The following is a 23002-nucleotide window of genomic DNA, read 5'->3' as shown; positions in this document are numbered from 1 at the left end:
AAGTTCCCACTCCTTGTCAGTGGAAGCCCAAAGAGCTGAGCAATTCCTGGACCCCACGCACAGAAACCAGCCACTTCTCACCAGTAACTGCTTGCTCCGGAGAAGGCACACAGCAAAGCCCAGAGAGAAAGGCTCCTTATGGCTGGGCAAACAGGCCCATGCATCAGTACAGCAGGGGCAGAAAAGGAGGCAAGGAAGTGAAGTGTGCAAGTGAGGAAATACCCACAAGCTAGGCTGGACTTAAGGCATGAAACAAAGGCCTTCTCTTTCATGGGTTTCTAGGCAGCCAGTGCAGAACCAGCCCATAAAAGCTGGCCTTCAAATAACTTGAAATGAAATGTAATAAAGCGCACAAAGGAAATCCAGTTTGCTAATATCTTTATCCTGTGTTATCTTACTTGCTCCAGATCCTTCTACAGGGCTCATCAGAGGGAAGCACGGTTTTGTTGCATTTAATGCTTTTGCTTGGGGGATGACCTTTTAATTCTGTATCCAGACAGTGCCATCTGCTGTCAAGTCTCTTCTAGATTTGGCTAGGATTACAGCAACATTCAACGCTCTTTTACATATGGTAATTTTTTAAAAATTTTGTTTTTAAGGTGAGCTGTTTTTCCCCCCACCAAAAATTCCTTCATGGTGCAGTCAGCTAGCCACATTCATCCCACAGTGAGAATGAAATACTTCCAGAATCCTGGTCTGGCTTTTTTACAGAACTCTGAATTCCAGACACACGCACCTCCAGCCTGATTGGAATGCTGAGCAGACTTCCAGCTGCTCTGCAGCCAGTGCTACCCAATAGAAATCTACTGCATCAGTCAACTAACCAATCCCTCCAGAGGCTCATCATCTCAAAACATGATGCCAAGAAGAGCGAGGTGCAAGTTACAGCCCCTGCACCAAACCCGCAGAGCTTGGAACAGGAGCAAGTCAGGGAAAGCGCGACCTATAGCGTCGCACAGCTCACACAAATTAATTGCTGCATAACAACTCACAGAGCACACAATCCTCTGGGGACAGATGGGATGGGGCCTTAGAATTCCCCCCAGGGATGGCTACTGACATGTACCCACCTGAGAATGGATGTCCTCACTGCAAAATTCACAGGCCTGTCTGAGCTGTGACAAGAATTAAACCAAGAGTTGTGCTGCTTAAGAAGTAGGTGCCTAACAACGCTTCCCAGAAAATAACCCCCCTTCCACAAGTAACGGGAGCTGCTACCTCTAAATGGTTACTAGAGACCTTGCATTGTCCTATGGGACTGTAGATTGGATGCCAGATATTTTGGAGAGAGGAAGACGTCCCATTTTTAAAGGGCAGGGCCTGTAGTGAGCCCTCTTGCAGGTGTCCCAGCTTTTTCTTACAAGCAGGCCAGCTGCTATTTTCTGCCTCCCTGCATCAGTGCTGCCAGGCTCTGCTACAGGCTGGAGCCCTGCTGGACAGCTACTCGCCCATCAGCCGCGAGTTGGAACAGGGGATCCAGGGGCCAACAATGCGGGGAGATGAGCAAGGCTGGTGGCGGGACAAAGCTGTGACGTGGAGCTGGCCACTCCCTCTGCTGGTTCGTTAGCACAGACCCTGCTGTGTGCTGGCTCTCTGCCAGCAGAACCCTGCCCCAATTGCATTTCCAGCTGTCATTGGCTGCTCAGTGCACCCGTGAGTGAGTGTGGGCAGGCACCAGCCAGGCATGAGTCACCTCTGCTCACCAATCAGCCAGTCAAGTGTTCGTCCTCTTGCTGCCTTCTCCCTGCAGCCCCAGGCATGGCTGCGCCCCCTTATCTCCCGACTGGGGCACATCTTGCTCCCGGCACTGTCCGGAAGTGCTTGCCAAGCTCTCTGCAAAGTTCAAGAGCCTGTGGCCTGGGACACTGCCCAGAAGAAGCCCAGCCCCACCAGCACGGGCAGGGGAAAGCCTCTGGGCTCTCAGCTAAGCCCCAGAGCAGAGGGGCAGAGGTGCCATCTGCGACTTGTGCATGCCCTGACCCTGCAAGCTTTGCAGCAGACCCCTAGGCAGGAGTTTAGCACCTGCCCTGCCCCTCCCAGCACCCCTGGGTCCCACCTGCTGGGAACACAGGGCTGCTCTATCCCCTAGGTGGCCTCCCCGGCTCAGCCCCCTCTCTGGCCAGGTTGGCTGAAGCCCCTGTGGTCAGGATCTCTGTGCTCAGCTGCCCTAGGCATTCTTAGGACTTAACCCCTTCCTTCCTGCACTGTAGCCAGGACAGGAGTTGGGTGGGTTATGTCAGTGGCTGGCAATGTTTGTCAGCTGCCTTTCAGTGCCATGCAGGCCGGCAGGGAAGAGTTGCTTCCAGCCACAGAATGGGAGGGTGAAGGGGAGATGAGCTCTGTAAAGACATGGGTCAGGTCACCCCTCACTCCTTGGTGGAAGCATCTGGAGAGGAGGCTTAGGACCCTGAGTGCCCTCGTCCCCTGCTGCCATGGGAGGACATGGGACGAGGAGAGGTGGGACTGTCCCCAGGGGCTCGCAGTAGCACGGATGGCAGAGCGTGCCAGGCAAGGAGGGGTGGGTCATTCAGTCACCTTCTCTCTCTCCGTGTGAGAGAGAGAGAGAGAGAGAGAGATCCTTCCCAGACAAACACACACTTTAAACGATAAGAAGGTAGATAAAAAGACTCCAACTTGGCAGTACTTCTCTGTAATGGGCCCCATCACCGTGATGTTTGAATGTTTGTACAGTAGCCCTCACCTTACATGATTTCGACTTATGCATTTCCTGCAATAGGAATGGCAAAAGCTAGGAACCAGGTGGCAGCCTGGCTCCCCGGATTGGTCAGTTTCCCAGCTCTCTGGAGTGGTAGGGAGCTGTGAACCAGGTGGCAGCCTGTCTCCCAGCTCCCCTCCACTTGCAGGACCCTGGAGCCAGGCTGCTGCCTGGTTCCTGGCTCCCCGCCGCTCACAGGGGCAGGGAGCCATGTGTAGCCTGGACTGCGGCACCCAAAGGCAGCAGGGTTCCTCCCCAACCCAGTCACGACTTGCATAAAATTTGACTTATGTATGGCTGCCCAGGAACACAACCTATGCATGAGCTGGTGGTCGACTGTACTGCAGAGTTCTGACGGATTGCATTGACCTTCACTGAACACAAGTAATTTTGCCATGGTCCTGTATAATACAGTTGCCCTAGGAAACAGGATGGCTGTTGTCTCACTTAAACATTCCATTTGCACACACAGTATTGGACAACACCGACCAAGGGCTGTAAAAGAGCTGCTCATAACTGGTGGGAGGCAGGGAGGGTGCAAAGAGGATTTTAAAATGAAACAAGACCTACACTGCATGGGGTGGGGGAAAGCACGGGGGAAGGGACAGTACCCTGACTTGAAGATGTGACACCAAATAGTACCTAAAGTGGTCAGCATTATCTGACTCAGACTCTGGTTTAACAGTTAATTCATCAGAAGTCTCATGGTCTAAGTGTTGCAAGTTGCGTGTGTTTCATTCTATATGCATCTAGAGCATGTTGATAGCTGCAGTCTAAAAATATGTTCACTTAGCTCATTTTAAAAAAGAAATCAAGGAAGAGACAACCCCAAATTCTTCTGAACATCAATGTCCCTTAATATCTATCAGGAAAGGGATGAACCCTGTTAAGGTTGAAGCTCTGTAAGCCTCCAACAATGTTCTGCAAGTCTACTAGAATTCCTCGGAATTCACAAGCCCTTTCTGCTGTGCAGCGTAAACCAACCCCCCCCCCCAACAAAAGGCACGGTGTCTTCCATCTGCAAGGAAGAGGGAGATCCCACAAAAGCTCAGGTTCCTGGCAAATGGTACCAGCACTGCACATCTCTTCACCAGAAACTGTTCTGTTGTCCCATTCACCTCCCACACTCACACGCAGAACAGGAATCAAACAAACTGCTTCCATAGGGGGTCCAAAGTAGATCACATGTTTCACATAGGAGGGGTTCTTCTTGGGAGGGTTTGAAGTCAGTCAAAAAAGCTGGGCATTTCCAAACAGCCTATGGCAATGGAAGCAGTCAGTGTCCTGGAAACATGGGAACTGGGTGCTTCACTCCCTTTACCAACGAGTTTGCCCAACTCTGCCTGCTATAAGCTCTGCTGACGCTTAGCAGGAGCAAAAAGCCTAACCTCACCCCTAGGCAAGCCGGCATGCCAGCCTGCACTCCTCTTCCAAGTCAAGAGAAAGTGGCATACGTGATGCTCTTTGTTTTTATCAAGACACTGTACACGTTATTCTGGCACTGACACTAAACCACGAGCACGGGAACGATGGAGTGCAGCACACCAGTAGCACTGCATACACAGAGCAGAGGAGATGCCGGAAGGCCACCTGCAAGCAACCTACCAAAAGTTTTGTTCTTTAGGTGATCCAGACATCCTAGGCTACTACACAGGGCTGGGATTCACGCTGAGGAGGCAGGCAGAGGGAGATGGCTCAGCCTCACCGCAAGGCCAGTTCCATCATTCTGAGCAGTTTCACTTACTCTTTGATAAAAGAAAGCCAGTCCCATAAAGCAGCCTGCACCCTGCAAGAAGGCAACGGCAGTTTCTTTCTTCCGTTCCAATGATTTCACAACTGCAACCTCAAAACATCCTTCGTGCTGCAGGCACAAGGCAAACCTACCAATTTCTCCTTCCCTTAGTGACAGCAGCAGCAGGCCAGTCGCTGTTCTCTAAGGGCCTCCTGGAGCGGTCAGTCATAAGATTTAAAAAACCCACGCGCAAACCTATCCACTGCATCTGACCCACTAGTGTGCTGGGCCCTCCACACTCCTACCTGTCTGAAGATGAAATTAAGTTTCCAAATCAGCTGTTTCTCCAGGAGACCTGGGGGAGCATCAGCCTCTGAAAAGGAGACACTGGAAGCTGAGAAAAGAAGACAGAAATGGAAGAACAGCACTTAGAGGCAACCTGAGACACTCCCTGGCCCCACGGTGTGATCACACCAACAGAACTGACATCCTCAAGGTGACATCCTTGCTGACTGCCTGGCTCAGCCCTTTTGTAATGGTCTCATTTTCCAAATTCACAAAAATGGAACAGGAACCCAGGTTGTTCAGTTTAGAAATCGCAAACAAAGAGCTAACAACAGACACAAGCTCTGAATACTACAAGACAAATGGACAAGTTTCATGCACATTTTGTTTCCAGAGAGAGGAAGGCATCATCCAACTTGAAAGACATGGGTTCAAGACTCTGCTGCAACACGGACTTCCTGTGTGACCTTGGGCAAGTCGCTGGGTTTCTCTGTACCTGATTCCCCATCTGTAGCATGGCAGTACCAGCACTGCCCTGCACTCCTGGGGATGTGGCAAAATTAAACGCACCACAAACTGCAAGGTGCTCAGACACTGGCTATGTCTACACTAGGGGAAAACTTCGAAATTGCCACGTTAATGGCCAAATCGGAGAATACTAACATGGCACTGAAATGACTATTCAGTGCCTCATTAGCATGCTGCTGGCCATGGCACTTCGAAAGTGACGTGTTTCACTCGTGCGCAGCTCGTTGACACAGGGCCCTTTTTGAAAAGTCTCCACAAACATCGAAATCCCCTTATTCCTACCAGCTGATCGGAACAAAGGGATTGCGACGTTTGCAGGGTCCTTTCGGAAAGGACACCCCGCCCCCCCGCAGACGAGCCGCATGCGAGTGAACCACAGCACTTTCCAAGTGCCACAGCTGCCAGCATGCAAATGAGGCACTGAATATTCACTTCAGTGCCTCATTAATATTCACCTATTTGGCCATTAGCATGGCCATTTTGACGTTTTCCCCTATTGTAGACGTAGCCACCCTGTTGATGGGGAGCTAGACAGACACCATAGACGGATAGAAGTCCCAGAGCAAAATGCCATGTGAGCAAAGAGGTGACAACAAATGGCTGTGTTTGGGGAGGCACAGCAAAGAACGCTTCACTCTGCAGCCATCCCTTAGCCTGCTTGGAGGACCTAGCACACACACCAAATCACAAGAACCAGCCATCCAGCAACCACGAGCACCATAAGGCCCCACACTTACCACCACAGCTGACCTCTCTGGGACAGGGAAATGGAGAGAGGGTGCGCTGCTGAGCACCGCTCACTGACCGGGCAGGAACATCTGTCAGTCTGAGTCCTAGATACTGCTGGGATTCCCTGCCACTCGAGATGAGAGCGATACTCAGGTGATCTGCACCCGACGTGCGTGTGTGGGGGGGTGTGTGTCTCCCTGAGTCTTAATGCAAGGCCCTGACATGACTGTTTCTACACAGCTGGAAGGGACGGCTGACTGCAGTGAAAGACTGATGAAGAGTTTAACAAGAAGTCCTGTGGCACCTTATAGACTAACAGATATTTTGGAGCATAAGCTTACATGGGCAAAGACCCACTTCATCAGATGCATGAGGTGGGGGGGGGGTTTCAGAGGGGTATTTAAAGAGCGGGGTGCCAGTAAAAGGGAGGGCCAGAGCTGACAAGGTCTATTCAGTCAGGGTAGAAATGGCCCGTTATCAGTAGTATACATCAAGAGAGGAGAAAACAAGTCAGATCAGTCAGGGCCCACTGTCAGATTCTAACATGGAGGTGTAAACTTCCAGAGCAGAGAAACTGCTTTTGGAAGGGGCTACCCACTCCCAGTCTCTGTTTAATCCTTGGCTGATGGAGTTAAATTTGCAGATGAATTGCAGCTCAGAGATTTCTCTCTCCATTTTATTTTGGAATGTTTTTGTTGTAGGACGGCTCCTTTTAAATCTGTTACTCAGTGTCCAGGAGACTGAAGTGTTCTCCTACAGGTTTGTGCATGTTACCGTTCCTGAGGTCTGATTTATGTCCATTTATTCTTGGACAGAGACTGTCCAATTTGGCCAATGTAAAATTGCAGTGGGGCACTGCTGGCACATGATGGAATATATTATATTAGTAGATGTGCAGGTAAAGGAGCCCCTGATGGTGTGGTTGATGTTAGGCCCTGTGATGATATCGCTGGTGTAGATATGTGAGCAGAGTTGGCAGTGAGGTTCGTTGCAGTGATTGGTTCCAGGTTTAGAGTTACTGTGTTGTGCTCTATAGTGGCTGATGAGAATTTGTTTAAGGTTGGCAAGCTGTCTGTAGGCAAGGACAGGCTTGCCTCCCAAGGTCTGTGAGAGTGAAGGACCATTGTTTAGGATGGGTTGCAGATGCCTGATGATGAGTTGGAGAAGCCTTAGCTGGGGGCTGCATGCGATGTGTATCTTCACGAAGAGTTTAACTCTACCAGGAACCCGAAGTGCCACTGGACGATGTGGTGACAGAAGGGAATGATTTCACTGAGGAGAGCATCGCGAGGGGAATGCTCCTCCTCTGCCTCGATCCACACAACAGTCATTCATCCCTCTTCCCAAGAGAGCAAGGCCAACCTGTGCGGGCTCCGAGCATTAAGGCAGGTAGGGGAGAAACACAGGTGGACCCAGCCTAGAGAGGTTTCGGCCAAGTCTACACAAACCTCAGCTGTGGGGGTGAGACTATGGACAGCCTCTTGGCTAGGGAGCTCTGGAAGAAGGTGAAAGTCTGCTGGGAAGTTCTAGGCTTAGGACTGTTTTTCTGTCTGAGGAAAGAAGAACAACTGTGTTCAGCCAACACGCAAAAATCCCCACTCACTTCTCCTGCGCACAAGGGGCATAAACAATGCTGGGCCAAGCTGCTGACCACCAAGGGAGGGATCAGACTGGGGCTGGTCCTTCTGTGGGCTAACTTCAGCAGCCCGAGTGTTCTCAGTCCGGAGCCACAGATTAGCTTGGCAGCATTAACACAGGAAGGGGCTGCAGCACGGCAATGAAGCAGGAGGAATGTTTGGGGACATCATTCAGGAAGAGGTCTTCCGTTTCTTTAATGCTTCAGTCACAGGGGCAATGTTATTTTGGATTTCTTTATCAGCAAGCAAGAGGGCTACAATTATATCGTTTGTGGCTGGTTCCTCTCAGCTGTGCTGTAGATACCACGTAACTGAAGAGATGAGGACGCCTTTGGTTTTAAGTATGATTTTAGTTTCACTGGAAATCACTTCTGGGAACGGGCCAACATAAAACCAAACTACTAGTCAATTACAATTAGCCAAGAGAGCCCTGCTGAACTATCCAGCAGCTGTCATCAAGGTGGGAAGCCAGCAAAACGACAGGATGCACCGTTATTTAAAATTTTCTAGGAACATCCGTTTAAGAAAAATAATTAAAAAAGGAACTAGCAATTCAGTGAAACATCTCCTTGGTGTGACTTAGAATACTGTATGCCAGGAAATGCTCCATCACGTCATACTAGCTGCCAACCCACCACAAAGCAATGCTGCGCAGCAATGCCTCTGATTTTCAGCACCGCCCTTCCAAAGAAGCGGACTAGCTGCTATTTTGTTGCTAAACTAGGGGCAGGAACAGATAGGAGAGAACGATTCTGCTCTTCCCATTTAACAGACAACCACTTGGGTTTAAAAGCTTGCCTGACCTTACACAAGCCAGAGCAATTTGTTTCTCTCCCACCCAGATTAAACAAAAGTTATCTGCAGCACACAGAGATTAGTGAAGGCTCAGCCAAGGTGCAATTTCAAAGAGATTTCTGGGAAGAGCAACAGCAATGTAAAACATAAAGCAAAGCTACCGGGAGTGAGAGACACAGCTTCTAATTAAAACAGGAGGGAGATGGATGGCCACTTCCTGTTCCAATTTTTAGCACAAAACCTGGACCCCACTCCTTTGATGCCACTGAGAGAGGGACTTTCAGGGTGGGGAAGAAGGAGCCTCCAGTTTATCAAGCCTCGATGTAACCCTGATTATCCTCAGACTTTTCTCATTCCCCACTTTGCTCTCATCCCACACAGCCCCCAATACACTGACAGTCAAAATAAGGTTTCTGCACCCTCCTGCCACCAACACAACCCCCCCCACCCACATTCAGAACACTGACCCTCGTGGCATTGCAGCATTATCACCCAAACAGACGACCGCAGGGCAATGGCTCAGACCAAACATCTGGCCCAGGTGAGAGAAACAGGGTGGGAGAGTGGGGTGAAGGACTTGCTGCAGACAGCGTATAGTTTGCTCCAGTGCAACACTCCCTCCAATTAAACACCGCTGTGAGTGCGTCTGAGTGCAGCCTGCTTCCTTCCCGCAGCTACTGCTCTCAGTCGCGGAGCGTTATGTAAGTGATTCACATGCAAGGCTATTCTCATTATTTTCACAGCTCGTGCAGCAAGGTGTCCCTCTTTTGCCAGCCTGACGGCAGCAAGGCACTTAAAGGAGCTGTGTCACCCTGAAATCGAGTCAGCTCCATTCCAAAGAGTTTCAGAGACTGCCCGGCCTTTTCGCACCCGGACAAGTGCTGTGGTTTGGTGGCACGTTCTTATCTTTAAAGGGTTTCTTCTCGCCTGTTTTACTGAGTGAAAGACCCACATGAAGGGCCCAGTTATCTCCCTGAAGCCAGAGAAGTAACAGGAGACTCACAAGATCTAAATGAGAGAAGAATTTGACCCACATGACAGGAAATACAGCACGACACAGGGGAAATGGGGAAACCAACGACACAAAGTGCTGTCACACACAAAGCAAACAGCCTGAAGAATTCTTCTCACTGGTCTCTTTCAGTGACTGGAATTTTAGCGTTCAGGACAATATCTGGGAAAGCATGTGAAGTACCAGCCACCCCATCTCCAGTGGAGGGCAGTTCAGGGAAGAGCAATGATAATGTCTGGGAGCATGACATGGCCACCTTATATAAGGACGATAAAATCGACTAGATTGCGATTGTTTACCTTGGAAAGAAAACGTGTAAGAGAACTCAAACAGATTTAAAGAATGAAATTTCTAGAGGAAGTAGATCAGGGGCTTCTCTCCTCCGTGTCACAGCACAGGATCATCTGGATACGCTATGAAATTAATTAACTAAGGGTATCTTTCTAGGCATGCAGGAGTCAACTTGGTTGGTTATCTTGCAATCTCAGTTTGCTGCCTGCTGCTTTAAAGGAGGTAAGAGGCAACAGGTCTCTTATGCTCCTATTTTCCATTCAAACTCTTGATCTGAGGCCAGCGCAGATTAATTTCTATTGCTTAACTGTAATTACTTCCCCTTCTTTGACAGAGGAACTGCACTATGATAAACAGACTGTGAAGCTGACTAGTAACTAACTTCTGCCCCCTCTCTTGCTCAATGAATCTCCAGATAGGGCCCTGTCTAACTCTCAAAACAGAAGCCACACTACCGGCCATTTTCCTCTCCCTGTCCCCCACCCCCATCCACCAGGCGTGGAAGAAAATCCTCGACTTTCATTAAATCTTTTTAAAATGGTAGCCCCTTATTCTTGGTGCCTCATGCAAAGCACAATGGAATGAATGAAAAGACCCCTGCTGAGGAAACTCCTTTTCTAGCCAAAGTTCACAGTTGTGTCCTTGTATCTTGCCTTTCAGACACCTCCAGCCACACCAGTCAGTCTCTAAGACCTCAAGGGAGCATTAGCGGCAATTAAATCATCATTGTTGCACATCCGGTGTATCTGTTTAGTCCCATGTTCTTTCACACCCATCTTTCCACCCAAAAATAACATGCATGTTAATTTCAACTATTTTTCCCTAAAAGTCAGTTTCTGTGAACAATGCCCCCACCACTCCCATCAGTCTGGCATGCTGGTGTCTCTGCTCTCTTAAAGACAAATTGTACTCACCTTTATTTTTACATGAACTTGGTCTGTAAATCAAAAGGACTGCCAAAATCGCTCGTCTCTTCTGACCCTGCCATTTTATATTTCATTTCAGCCTGCTTAAAGCAATTATAACCAGCTTCAGTTTCATGAGTCCAAAAGGCTTAGCTGAAAATCCATTACAATTAGGAGTTTCTGTATTAATATCTCGAGGCTAAAATATGGAAATATAGGGAAAGTTGTTTATATGCACAGGACATATCTAAAAACCCTTGCAGAGGTGAGGAAAGGGACTCTCTCATTCACCTTGCTTTACCAGAGCCTTACGTAGGTTTGTAACATTTTTCAGGAGACAAAAATGCAGTAGAACTTTTGAGTTACAAACCGTCCAGCCAGCCAGATACCTCATTTGGAACCAGAAGAATGCAAACAAGCAGCAGCAGAAACCAAAACAAAAAGAGAAAATACAGTACAGTGCTCTGTTAAATGTGAACTACTAAAAATAAAGGGAAAGCAGCATTTTGCTTCTGCACAGTAAGGTTTCAAAGCTGTACTAAATCAATGTTCAGTTGTGAACTTTTGCAAGAACCACACCGTTTGTTCTGAGTTACAAAGGATATCCCTTCCCCAGGTGTTCGTAACTGTGAAACTCTACTGGACTGGGACAGACGGGCCTTTCCCATTCTGAGAACAAGCCCATTTCAGCCTCTAACCTAAAAAGTAACAGAATTCCAAGGAAGTGGGGACAGGATTCCCCGAGAGAAAAGGAGGATCTTCTGGTTAAGACACTGGACTGGGTTTATTCTGGTCACATTGTCATGTGACCTCCACTCTGCCTTCTGCTGGGGTTTGACTGGAACCAATGTGGAACATGGCAGAATAGAAGTGCGGAAAGTCAAGGCCCTGAGGAGTCAAAGCTCTAACTGAAGCAGCTTAGGAGGCGTTCCAGCACACACGGCCTTGCCTACAGCAGGCTCTTCAAAGGCATTAGCTCGAGAACACGTTGGCTAACGCCAGATCTTTTGTCTTAATCTAGGCTGAAGCACCACCGGGCATGGAGCTTTTCTGAAAGTCTGATGACTTGTCTCTCTGACTGAGCTGCAGAGACTGTTTCAGTGATAGACAAACTGGGCAGCTAGGAAAGCAGATTTAAGGGAGCAGCCAGGCCAAATTCGAATGGGCAACATTACAACCTGATACGCCCAAGGGCAGAGTGCTTTCATAGCGGGTAGGAAAGCGCTGGCTCACATGAGTTTTGCCGGGGGTGCCAGACTGCCAGGAGTGGGCTCTGATCAGTTAGCATCTCCATGAGCAAAACACCTGATGGTGGTGAATTCATCACTGAAACATGCAGCTTTAGCAAAACAGAGGGTCACAGGGAAGCGTCTACATTCAAATTCAGCCCCTCAACCAGGCTAAAACGTTACAGTGACAAACCAAGGGGTCCAAGTCTGTCGTTCCTGAAAGGGTGGTTCAGAAATCAACCCTTTTGCTCAGAGAGACAACGCTCTTTTAAGTCGTTCACGTCAATTAAAAGAATCTGAATATGGGGGCAGAGAAGAGCTGTTCAGATTGAAAAGTGATTTGAATAACTGACACAGAACAGATCTGCAGTAATGGAAACACACTATTTCTGGCATTTCAGTCTAATCCTCTCCTACCTCCTTCTTGCAAACAGACCCCAGAAAATGTTGTGGTAGTTCCCTGGTAACCAATAGCCAAGCCTCGCTGTAAACCTGGTTCCATAAGCAAGTGACTTAGTGACAAATCCATAATCCTTATTTTTCCCCATGCTTAAATCCACATTATTCACAATGATATCAAATACATTACGCTTCTTGGGTATTTTGTGTTTTGTTTTTATTTTTTATGCTCGACACTTTTTGCATTAGTAATTATGAGGCTAGTGCTGTTTACTCATTGGTAGTTAACAAACATTTACCTATATCTCCAGCTAGCCATATATTCTGAGAGTCTTTAACCAGATGCATTCCCAGGTCTGTGTGGTTACACAGTTTATGCACACTGACAAATGGTGGGATATCAAGAAAATCAGAAATGTTTGGCAGCACTTGGGCGAGATTCACTAAGTGCGACTTTTAAGAAACATGCTCGCTCTCTCTCCTTCTGGGCTGTTCTGACAATAAGCCCCATCCTAGAGGGCCTCACAGTTGGTGCAAAGACCCCTAGTGGGCTGTATGTGCTGACTGAAAAGTTAGAGAACAGTAAACAGCATGGTTTATCGCACAGCAGGGCAGAGCTGCTTCATTCATAGACTCCAGCAAGCGGGTCTTGGAGCATCTCTAAGTAATGGAGGAAAAGATACAGGCACACCCTGGATCTTCACATAATATGTATTTCCAGGCCCCAAAAATGGAACTCAAGATGTGGAGGCAACTGAGATACGTAAATCTCTGTGGGTCTCCCAACAGGTAGAATGTCATTTAAAAGGTATTAACCCTGGTCCAATACCGAGACATTAGCAAACTCTCAGCTGTGACGCCGGCAGCTGACCCTGGAATTGCAACAGCTCTTAAATTGACACTGCAGCTCAGCAGGGACAGCCCCACGGCTTCAGCAAGGGCTGTGAGAGGGCTGGGGCAGCTATGGGAAAGAAGAAAAAGCTGCTCTCTTCTCCAAAACTAAGGTGAGGAAAGTTTTAAAACTCCATTCCAGTGTGAAAACTTGACAAAAAAGACACTTACAAACGTGACGTGAGACTCTAAAACCACACACAGAATTCATCTTCAATTCATACGTCAAGTCTGCATCATGCATTCTGTTTTCCCGCCATAATTGCTTTATCAGTGTCATACACAAAAGTGTGTATTATCTAGAAGAGGAGAAAGCCTGGTTTGTTTTTCTCAGGGCTAACAGGACTCCTTGTCTCACAATGCACTTGGATCATTCACCTGCTAGCACGTGTCATCCCCAAGAACATGACCGGCCTGCCTTGCTGTCAAAGTGGGAAAAGCATCCAATGCAGATACTCAATTAGCAGAGCAACCCCCTGCTCTGCACGCCACTCCTGAATGGCACCAAGGGGCTAAGAAGATCATCGGCGGGGAAGTAACGAGAAATAGGAAGCACTCTCAGCTACTCCTGGAAGGACAACACATCCTCACGCTGGCCTGAGTTTTGCCACCAGTCTGACTCCTCTTGCCTTTGTTGAGTGGGTTTAAAGGTCACACTTGGTAACAGAATGGAGACAGAATCAATAATAGGTATCATGGCATAAACACCCCTGGTGTGGATGGATCACTGGAGAAGTCTGAAAGCTAGGAACACCTGGAAGCTCTACTTGGAGCACTGCTGCCACAGATGCTTGCCAGGGTTTCCTCCCTTGCTTCCATGCAGTTCTTGGGGCTTCTGGATTCTCCAAGCAGAACTGAGGGGACTGAAGCTGTACTGTCAGGACGCATGGCACATGTCAGGCAAAGCCGGAGCAGAGAAAAACCACAGTCATCGCCCTGCAGGGTGCTCTTCAGCACCATGGGGTAATAAACCAAATGGCACTTCTACAGCTCCAAGAGTCTCCAAGGCCTGAACGAGAACGGATTGCAGCATTATACAGCCAGTCTGGATTTACAGAAGAGGAAACTGAGGCAGAGAGTGGGAGGTATGTTCCCATGAAATACATTCAAACCCTGCCTTAGGGAAGGGAAAGACTGCACAGGCGACTCCAATCACCCAGATGCTGTGCAAACCCCACCACCCACCCACATGGCAGGGGCAGATTAACATGCAGAAATGACCAGCCTAGAAGATGTCGTAAAGCATTTCATTGGTGAAAGAGCATATTTCTGGGCAGGTTCCCTCCCCGGCTGTATGCTCCTCTCCTTTTATATTAACCACCCTGGAACACTGGCAGCGGGTGACATCAGACAACAGCAGAACAAGAGCACTGGCTGCTGACATTCTGTGTGGCCAGTGACGTAACTAGAGCAGTGCAAGAGCAACAGACACAAAACCAGGTATGGTGCAGCAAAATCAGTCCCTTACGCAGAGAGCCTGGGAGTTGGGGAAGTCCTCGCATGAAAGCCCTCTTGTTCTTGCCCAAAGTTCACCATTTTTCCAATTTAAAACCAGCTCTTCCGTTACTTGAGTCCTACACAGCCCCGGGGTGAACAGGTCAACGTTAGCTCTTAGTTTATAAAGACCATTTTAAAACCAAGAACTCTGATACTGACCCCAGAAGATGGGTGGACACTACAACATATCAGCCATAAATGAAACTAAGTACAAGAGCTTCTGTCGCAAAAGCACTGCAGCTAAAGGTCCGTCTAGGTCACCCAAACCTGGCACCCTGAACAGTGTTCCCTGGAAGCTGTGTACTTGGGGAGTCACCCAGGAAATGCCACCCCACTGATTAGCAGAGCGCTCACAGTGCCCAGAGCCAGCAGTGTGCGCTTTTACTGGTGGTACACATCCACACCTGCCTCAGTGCACACAACATTTATTCTACACATGAATGGGAAAAAAAAAAAAAGAGGGAACACTGCCTGTGGGCCATGTCAGCTGATCCAGCACCAGCAGCTGTTCTGAAAGACTATGAGCCCCAATATCCACTGAGGACCTCAGACCCTACCAAGCCGTGAGTGGGGTTTGAGGTCCGGCACCGTCTCAGTCACACACCCCTTTGGCAGCAGTGGCCTATGTTACCTGTACCTCTGCCACCCTCTTTGCATCTACAACATGGCTGTATGTGGGGGGGTGTAGAATCCAGTGGCCTGGCTTGTTACACAGGGATCCTCCAGGGGAACATGTGATGCTTTGGGCAAGCTGAAAGGGCTGATCTGTAAAACCCTGAATGACTTGGGAGCTGGATCATGTCACTCCCTGAGCCATCGTGCGAGGCATGCAAGCCACATCCAGAGAGAGCAGCCAGCAGGTGCCTTCCATCAAGACCCTCCTGACCTTTGGAATTCGCTCAGCTTTGGGCTTGTGTAACCCGCACACCTGTGTGTGGTTACCTATCCCATGTCGTGGTACTTAGACCACTTCACAGAGAAGGAATTAGTGTCCTCTGCAGCCTCAGCTGAGAGCCAGCTGGCCTTTAACTTAAGCTGTAAAGGTGTCTCTACTAAGCTCCATAGGTCCCAGGTTCGAGCCTGCCTGTCAGGAGACACACTTGCTCCAACTGCTGACATTGTAGCGCAGTACCAGGAGGCCCTGCATTCAGTGGGCCTGTTCCTGGACGTGCCTCACACCAGGTGGAGTCAGTGACCCCACTACACTGTCCAGGAACAGAGGACAGCCTCAGTACCATACCCACCAGGCCTCCTACTGACACATGGCATTCAAGCACCCGAGCACCACGTGACCTATGGCTGGAGGCATTACTTCTGCCAGTCACTGTATTCCCCTCCTGTAAAGGAGCTGGAGAGGCTTCCACTCTGCACAATGTCAAAAGTAAATGCAGCGTTCTTAGAGCCTCCCCCGCTTCTAGGGGTGGCAGGGGAGAAAGAGGGAGGAGAAAAGGCTCAATACTGGACAACAGATCTGCTAACTGACAGCATGGTCACGCACGGGAAATTCGTCCTCCAGCTCTAAACGCTACATTTGGTAGCTGGAGTGAGCACAGTGACACAGGGAACGCCTGGCAGTGGGACCCAGGTCACAGGATACCTTTGCCTCTTGGTTTGCTGTCCTCATGGGGCCACCAGCTCACTGAATTTCTACACTCGGGTGGATATCAAAGAAACCACAGCTCTGTGGGAGGTGGCAGACTGACAGCACAAACCTGCTCCTGCCCTTATGGGATCTGGCTTCTGAAAAAGCCACACGTGTCCCCTCCATCACACAGAGGCAGCCTGTTCCCAAAGGCAGATTTCCCCAGCCATCAGGCTGAAGTGACTGCACCAGGGAGGAAACCTGCAGCAGCAATAGTGGACTCTGACATGGAAGAGCTCTCAGGTTCCAGATCCTGGAATCCTACAACACACAAGTCACTTCTCAGACAATGACATACGACTGGACACGGATAACAAGCAAGAACTGGGCTGTGAAGCGCCTTTTATGAGCCTCTTTTCGGGGTGGGGGCCGCACAGGACCCAGGGATTTGGAAAGTGTGGGCAGTGGGTGGTAGGAAATAAAGTTACCCACACCCAGTGCTGCATGGCACAATAGCCTGCCAGTTCTTCCACTGTATTCTGGAGTCAGTAGGCGGCTGCCATCGGGAAGATGTAGCAGTCCAGAGGACACCTCCATAAACACTTTACATACACACCTAGTTAAATACCTCCCTGCTGCCCATTAGCAGCAACTATGGAGAAAAAACCAACCAGCCAATCCCCGCTGGCTAAGCAGCAAACACCCCAGAAACCAATGTATCACCCCCACCCGCCCCACCCCAGCCATACCACACACTGGTAAGAGATGCACTGGTCAGCGAAGGGCAGGATCTCCTCTTTCCTGAGGTGGTACCACTGAGGCTGCAGTGGCAGCTGCCTGAGAGAGAGGTGTTAGGAAGATGAAGGAAGAGCAGAGTGACTTCCCTGCAACCAGAGAGCAGCCTGAACACAGGCATGTGATGAGGAGGGAACCTTCACACACAGGACGTGTATGATCACAGACCATGAGCTGCTATGGTGGCGGACAAGAGAAAGTCACTGCTTGTCTGGGAAGTCCCTGAGCCCATCACCAAACAGAACCCACCCTGTGCGTTGACACAGCCAGACACAGAGTTTCATCAGCCTGCCTGTGAATGCAGCACGGTGAGCCCAGCTGGAGCGTGACATGTTCTTGCTCCAAATTTCAGCAAGGAATTTAAGTTCCTTTTAACAAACCCTCTTTAAAAGCCAGAGGCCAAAAGCAAGGCACCCTGCTGAAGCGCACATCCCTCCATGGCAGAGCCGTGAGGATTCATTCCCAGGTGTGGGCTACACCAACCCTAATGTGAAAACACTGCAGCCCCCTTTCAAACCCTGCCACGCCCACGCCCATTCTCCAGGCCCAGAAGCAAATGCATTGTGCCAAGAGGCAGGATCATGTGCAACAATTCACTCAAGTGGTGCCTAGCAAGACATGCAACAGCACAGCATACCCGACACTCACATGCTTTCCTGGGGCTAGCAGCCACCAGCTCTAGCGACGGCCCAAATGAAGAGAAGCATCACCCCAATGGTAACTTGAGAGGGTTAAACATTGTCCAGTACAGTATTTGCCTCTGATATTATGAGGTCCACATAAACAGACGCCGTGACTGTGTCTTCCCTTCTCATGCAAGGCAGCTACAGAGAGCTTGATTCTACACCCCTTGCACCTGTACAACCTCCTAACCCCTCCCATTCCAAGTCCTCTCACCAGCTATAGACCCCCCTCAAGTCCTCACAGCTATGTGTTCACCAACCTCCCGCTCTACCCCTGAGCTGCTCTTTGCTACAGGACTAGGTAAAATTTCTTGCTGTGCCTTAGCTCAGTTAAAAGTCTTCTAGGCTGCTGGAGTGTTGATTTCTGTGAATTCATGAGCTACTGTGGAAATGTCTGCGTTCATGATCCATTCCCAAAAAGTAACCTAGCGCAGAACCGCATCTCCTATATTTACAACAGAATTATGGCAACTTGCCACTCTATTTTGTAGGTGTTCTAAAGCTTAGGCAACCTTTCTCGCTAACCTCCACAAGTCATTACCAGATCCCACAATCAGAGATGACATTTCACAGCAGGGTTTTTTATAGTAACACTTAAAACTGACAAGTATCTGAGTACAGAAGCAACACTGCCCATTATGAAACAGAGCACAGACAATTCTTTGATCTGTATCTGAGGAAATATGTCACTTCCCTTTTATTTATTTTATTTTTTTTTAATTTTTTTTAAATCTGCCAGTTAGACTCCCTGCTGGAATACATCTATTAGAAAAGCACAAATGAAAATGTACAATGATGCTCTGTACAAAAGCTTTTAAGACCTTTCCAAATGTAGATCATCACCTCAAAGCAATGCACTTACCTTGCCTTATGATCAGAGGACACAAAAAAATCCAGCTTAAATTTTGAATGGATTTTTTTTTCCAGGAATGAGATGTGCAACTGAAATTTAAAACAAATAAAAAACAAACTGGCAGAGGAGGTGGTTCTATAGAACCCAGGAGACAGTGTAAAGTACCAATCCACCAGGACTACAAGCAATCAAGTCAGCTGGATACACACACAGGAGGTATTTTTTTTACCCCAGTCCCTTTCATTCCCCCCCCCGAAAAATAAGAGTGATTAGTTTAGCCTCATGGCCAGGCTGAATCCATTCAACAGAGCACAGACAGAAGGAAATAAAACCCTTTGCTGTCACTGCAGCAAAAACATCTTATGCCGGTGTCAAACCCTGACTCGGCAAGTTTCACTCTGCCAGCCAATATACACCTACTGTACTGACAAATGCTTCTCCCAGCCTACGGATCCGAACACAGCATTGCTTCATTAGTCCGCTGTCAATGCATCACCAAGGCAGGGCTGCTTGGCATGGGAAGGGATTGTTTTTAACTGTGTAAGAGCTGCAGCAGCGCAGCGCTAACGATTCACAAGAACACTGCTCCATTTCTAGATGTCACGCGGGCTTTTCTGCACTGTCTCTACTGTGCTGTTACTCGCAGTGCAATGCAGTTGTACCACTGGGATCTGCAGAGCTGGCAAAGCAGGTGATATGCACAATAAACTGAAGACTACCTAATTTAATGCTAAATCACACCAAGTCCAGCAGCCAGGCTAGGACAGTGCCTTGAAAAGGTTCCCAGAGAACTGGAGCTACAGACAAGTGCACAGCACCAATGGAGAAAGAAAAACACAAAACACAACTAACCTGTTTTAATTTTACTCCCAATTCGAAAGCAGTGTGGGAGTTTCAGTGCCACACTCCAAGGATGAACTTATGTTACCTGCAGAACCGTTAACGAAGGATAGAACAATGACAGACTCTGCATTTCCGCAGCACCTTTCGGCTCAACACACAAAGCCAAGCACACTAGATGATCCACTCCTGTCGCACTGACATGTTCTAACCCGTTTCCAGGTGGAGACACTGAGACATGGCGAGAGCAAATGACTTGACCAAAGCAATCAATACCCTAGCAGCACCAGCAAAAAAATACAGGAGTCCCAGATCCCTGACCGTTGCTTTACCCACTAGACCAGTGGTTTTCAGCCAGTGCATCACAGCACACTGGCCTGCTGTGAGAACTGTCCACGTGTACCAAGGAATTTCATCAATTTCCCTTTGCTGTGGTTTTTTGCAGAGCATCTCCTACTCTCAGGAGCTGCTTCTACCCCCACCTTGTTGTGTGTAGTCCTGTGTTGCAAACCTCTCTAGTAAGACCTTAATCATAGGAAAGATCAGTAAATGTGATGTTTCTGAGCAATCGATTCAGCTGAAGCAAGCAGGTGTGCCGTGGAATTGTTCTTCTCATTGAAGTGCGCCATGTAATTGAAATGGCTGGGAACCACTGCACTAGACCACACTCTGAAAGTATTACAAGGCTCATCTTCAGGCCATCCCAAACAAAACTGTTGTTAAGGTCACCAGCAACAGGACGCCCACCACAGGGGAAGAAACCAGAACACCTAGTTCACCACAGTTAATAAAGCCGAGTACAGGAGAGATCAGATAAGGTCACGTGGATAAAGATTCTTAATATTGTTTTTTAATAACACATGAACCAAAAGGGCATCTGAGAGAACATATCAGCAGTGGCCCCTCTGGCCTGCTCAGCAATGGAAGTGACACGAGTCCAGCTCCACCGGAAGGTTGTGAGCTGCTGGCTGACAGATGGGGAGGGAATCCTTCTGTAATAACAACCCAATCACACCCCCGCCCCACCTACTAAAACATTTCCATCCTGTGGAATTACTCTCGAGTTTTACCTTGTAAGAAAGAAAAGAACAGGATTAGAGAGAGAGATTACAGCGCAGCTCCCAAACCCGCCTCAACCTTTCAAACCAAAGCAGCTGATGAATTGGTTTCTAGCCCATAGGAGCCGAGAGATTTTTCTGGCGGCTGGGGCAGCATGCCAAGGCTCCCCACAGCACACAGAGCTACAGGGAGTGGTCTAGGGCCGCTAGCAAGCTTGGAAGCTTGCCTGAGAGTGCTGCCGGTCAGGAACTGCTAGGTAAGCGCCTCCTGGCCAGAGCACAGCACTCTCAACTCCCTCCCAGGCTCTGCTCCCACTCCTGCACTCCTCCACTAGCCCAGAATCCTCTTCGGCGCCCAGCCCCCCTCACAGACCCAGCACCCCAACCTCCCGCCTCAGGTCTCCACCCAGCCCTCTGCAACCTCCTCTCCCCCGTCCCAGGTCACAACTCCCTCCCACCCCGCAGGCCAGAATCCTGCACCCATACCCCTCCTTCACCCTGCATCCCAATCCTGGCCCCAGGTCACAACCCACTCCCACCTCCAAGTTCCTCCTCAGATACCCCCACTTTCTGTCACACACCAGCCTCCTAACGCCAAGCTTCCTTGTGCACATAACCTTCGTCCAGACCCTACACTTCCTCCACAGAAAAGTGAGTCTCTTTACCACTTACCTAATCTTAGAGTTGTTCCCCCACACCCCGATCCAGAACAATGGGGCCCCAGTCTCAGTTGGGTTCTCTGCACAGTTGTGTACTGCAGCCAGGAATGGGTTAATTTCTCCATTTCATCAGAAGCCAAGTAGTGGCATTGCACTGGGTAGGAACTGCTCTCTTCTAGAAAGAACACATTCCCTCTGCCTTGTGCGTCTCTCCACGCAGGTGACAAGATCACCCTGTGGGAACTTCTCTTCAGAGGGAGACGTGAAAGATCCTGGCTCACAGTGCATGGGAACCGTTAATTGGCTCTTGCTCCCTTGCCATTTCGGAATGTTCGCCTCCGAGACTGTGGTTTGGAAGAGAATGGAAAGACATCCTTATAATTAAACCACACTTGCCCTCAGACAGACAGCTGTGCTCTATTATTGGAGCAGTGCAGCAATAATAAAATTGATACGTCTGGAAATCTAATTTACCAGTACAACCAATGGCCAGTACAGACAAAAAGGGCCAGTGTTTCTGAAGGGCTCCAACCCAGCACTTCTCACAGGAGTTCCGGACACTTCTCACAATCTGGCTGTACTAACAGGATGCCATCAGCCGCAGATCCAGGACAGCATCTGCAGATGGGACAGTCAGGAGCCCTGGCTCTGCCCCCAGCCCTGCCACAGAGTTACTTGGTGACTTTGGGCAACTCACATGTCCGCTACCTGCCTTTGTTTCCCTTTCCATCCTTTGTAACGTGTGTCACTCTTTGGGGAAGGGAGTCTCTCTCACTGCATGTTTGTGCAATGGCCAGCACAGTAAGGTCTCCAGGGCATGAGAGTCATACATACAACTTGTGAACAAAACACTCCTTCCTGAATGTAGTTTGCCCCCTAATGTTTAAACACCACCCCAACACAGTATGTAACTGTTTGGGGGTCTGTGTACTTTTAACCCACTCTCCTGTAAAAAATAAAAATATAACTCCTGGCAGAAATGACAGGGGAGGGGAGGTACATAACGCTGCATTGTCCATCACTACCTGTACGAGAACTGCCAGGGAGATTGTGTTTTTCCTCCGCTTTTCAGCCTCTTTCCTTTAAGCATCTGACAGTGGATGCGTACAGAGTTTCACTGCTGCCATTGGAATAAGTTTCTCCAATTTGTGTGGTATTTCATAGGGCAAGACAAGAAAGAAATCCATATTGGGCATGGGGCGGGAGGGGAGGAAGAGAAATCTATAAAAGCCACTAAAAGCTGCAGAGGACTGACTTGCAGATGAGCGTGGTACCCTATGCTGCTGAACTTTATTTTTCACCCCCATTAAATATGGGATCCCTTTAAGTGAAGAGCCCTGCATTCTAGGGCTTGGCAGCTACATGATTTTGCCCATCCCCAGCTCTGCTAGCTCACTGTTGCTGCAACACAGCCAGCTAAAATACCCTGTGGACCTCCATGCAATTCTCAGTGGTACCTCTTGCTCAGCAACACGATAAGAATCTCCCTGGAGAATCCCAGGAGAGGGAGAGAGAGACACACACACACACACACACCCGCCCTAGAGGCAACTGCTCACCTGCAATTGCATTGCCAGGCGCCAGTATGATAAAAACCACGATCTAATTCCCTTTGAGTTGCAACCCTATATTAAAAACAAGCTTAGCTCTTTTCAGTTGGAAAAAGCCCAAAGTTCTCTCTCTCCCTCTTTTCCTGATTTCCATGGTACTGATTTCAGGTTCTTTTTGTACAGCAGCTGATACACAGGAATGGAGAAGGGCCATCACTCAGACCTGATATAGCCATTCTCATTTCTCAAGTGGTAGCAAATCCAGAGGGAAAACGCAAGAAATTCCAGAACAGATACTGAAAAAAACCACAACTGTCTATGGGAAGTCTTCTCCTA

At 48.9% G+C, this 23002-nt stretch overlaps 1 protein-coding gene across 4 annotated transcripts in view; it reads right to left on the bottom strand.

Moving 5' to 3' along the window:
- Nucleotides 1–23002, bottom strand: part of KCNAB2 (potassium voltage-gated channel subfamily A regulatory beta subunit 2) — a 106070-nt gene that overhangs the window by 68702 nt on the left and 14366 nt on the right. For 2 of the 4 annotated variants that reach the window (XM_074975683.1, XM_074975686.1), the window contains exon 2: nucleotides 21130–21460. The exons of the other annotated variants lie outside the window; for them this stretch is intronic. The gene's annotated coding sequence lies outside the window, so the exon portion shown is untranslated. The remainder of the gene's footprint in view (nucleotides 1–21129; nucleotides 21461–23002) is intronic. 4 annotated transcript variants of the gene reach the window in all.

Source organism: Carettochelys insculpta, chromosome 23 (assembly GCF_033958435.1).
Source record: "Carettochelys insculpta isolate YL-2023 chromosome 23, ASM3395843v1, whole genome shotgun sequence".
In the NCBI taxonomy this organism is placed as follows: Eukaryota; Metazoa; Chordata; order Testudines; family Carettochelyidae; genus Carettochelys; species Carettochelys insculpta.
This window is presented reverse-complemented; position numbering and strand designations above follow the sequence as displayed.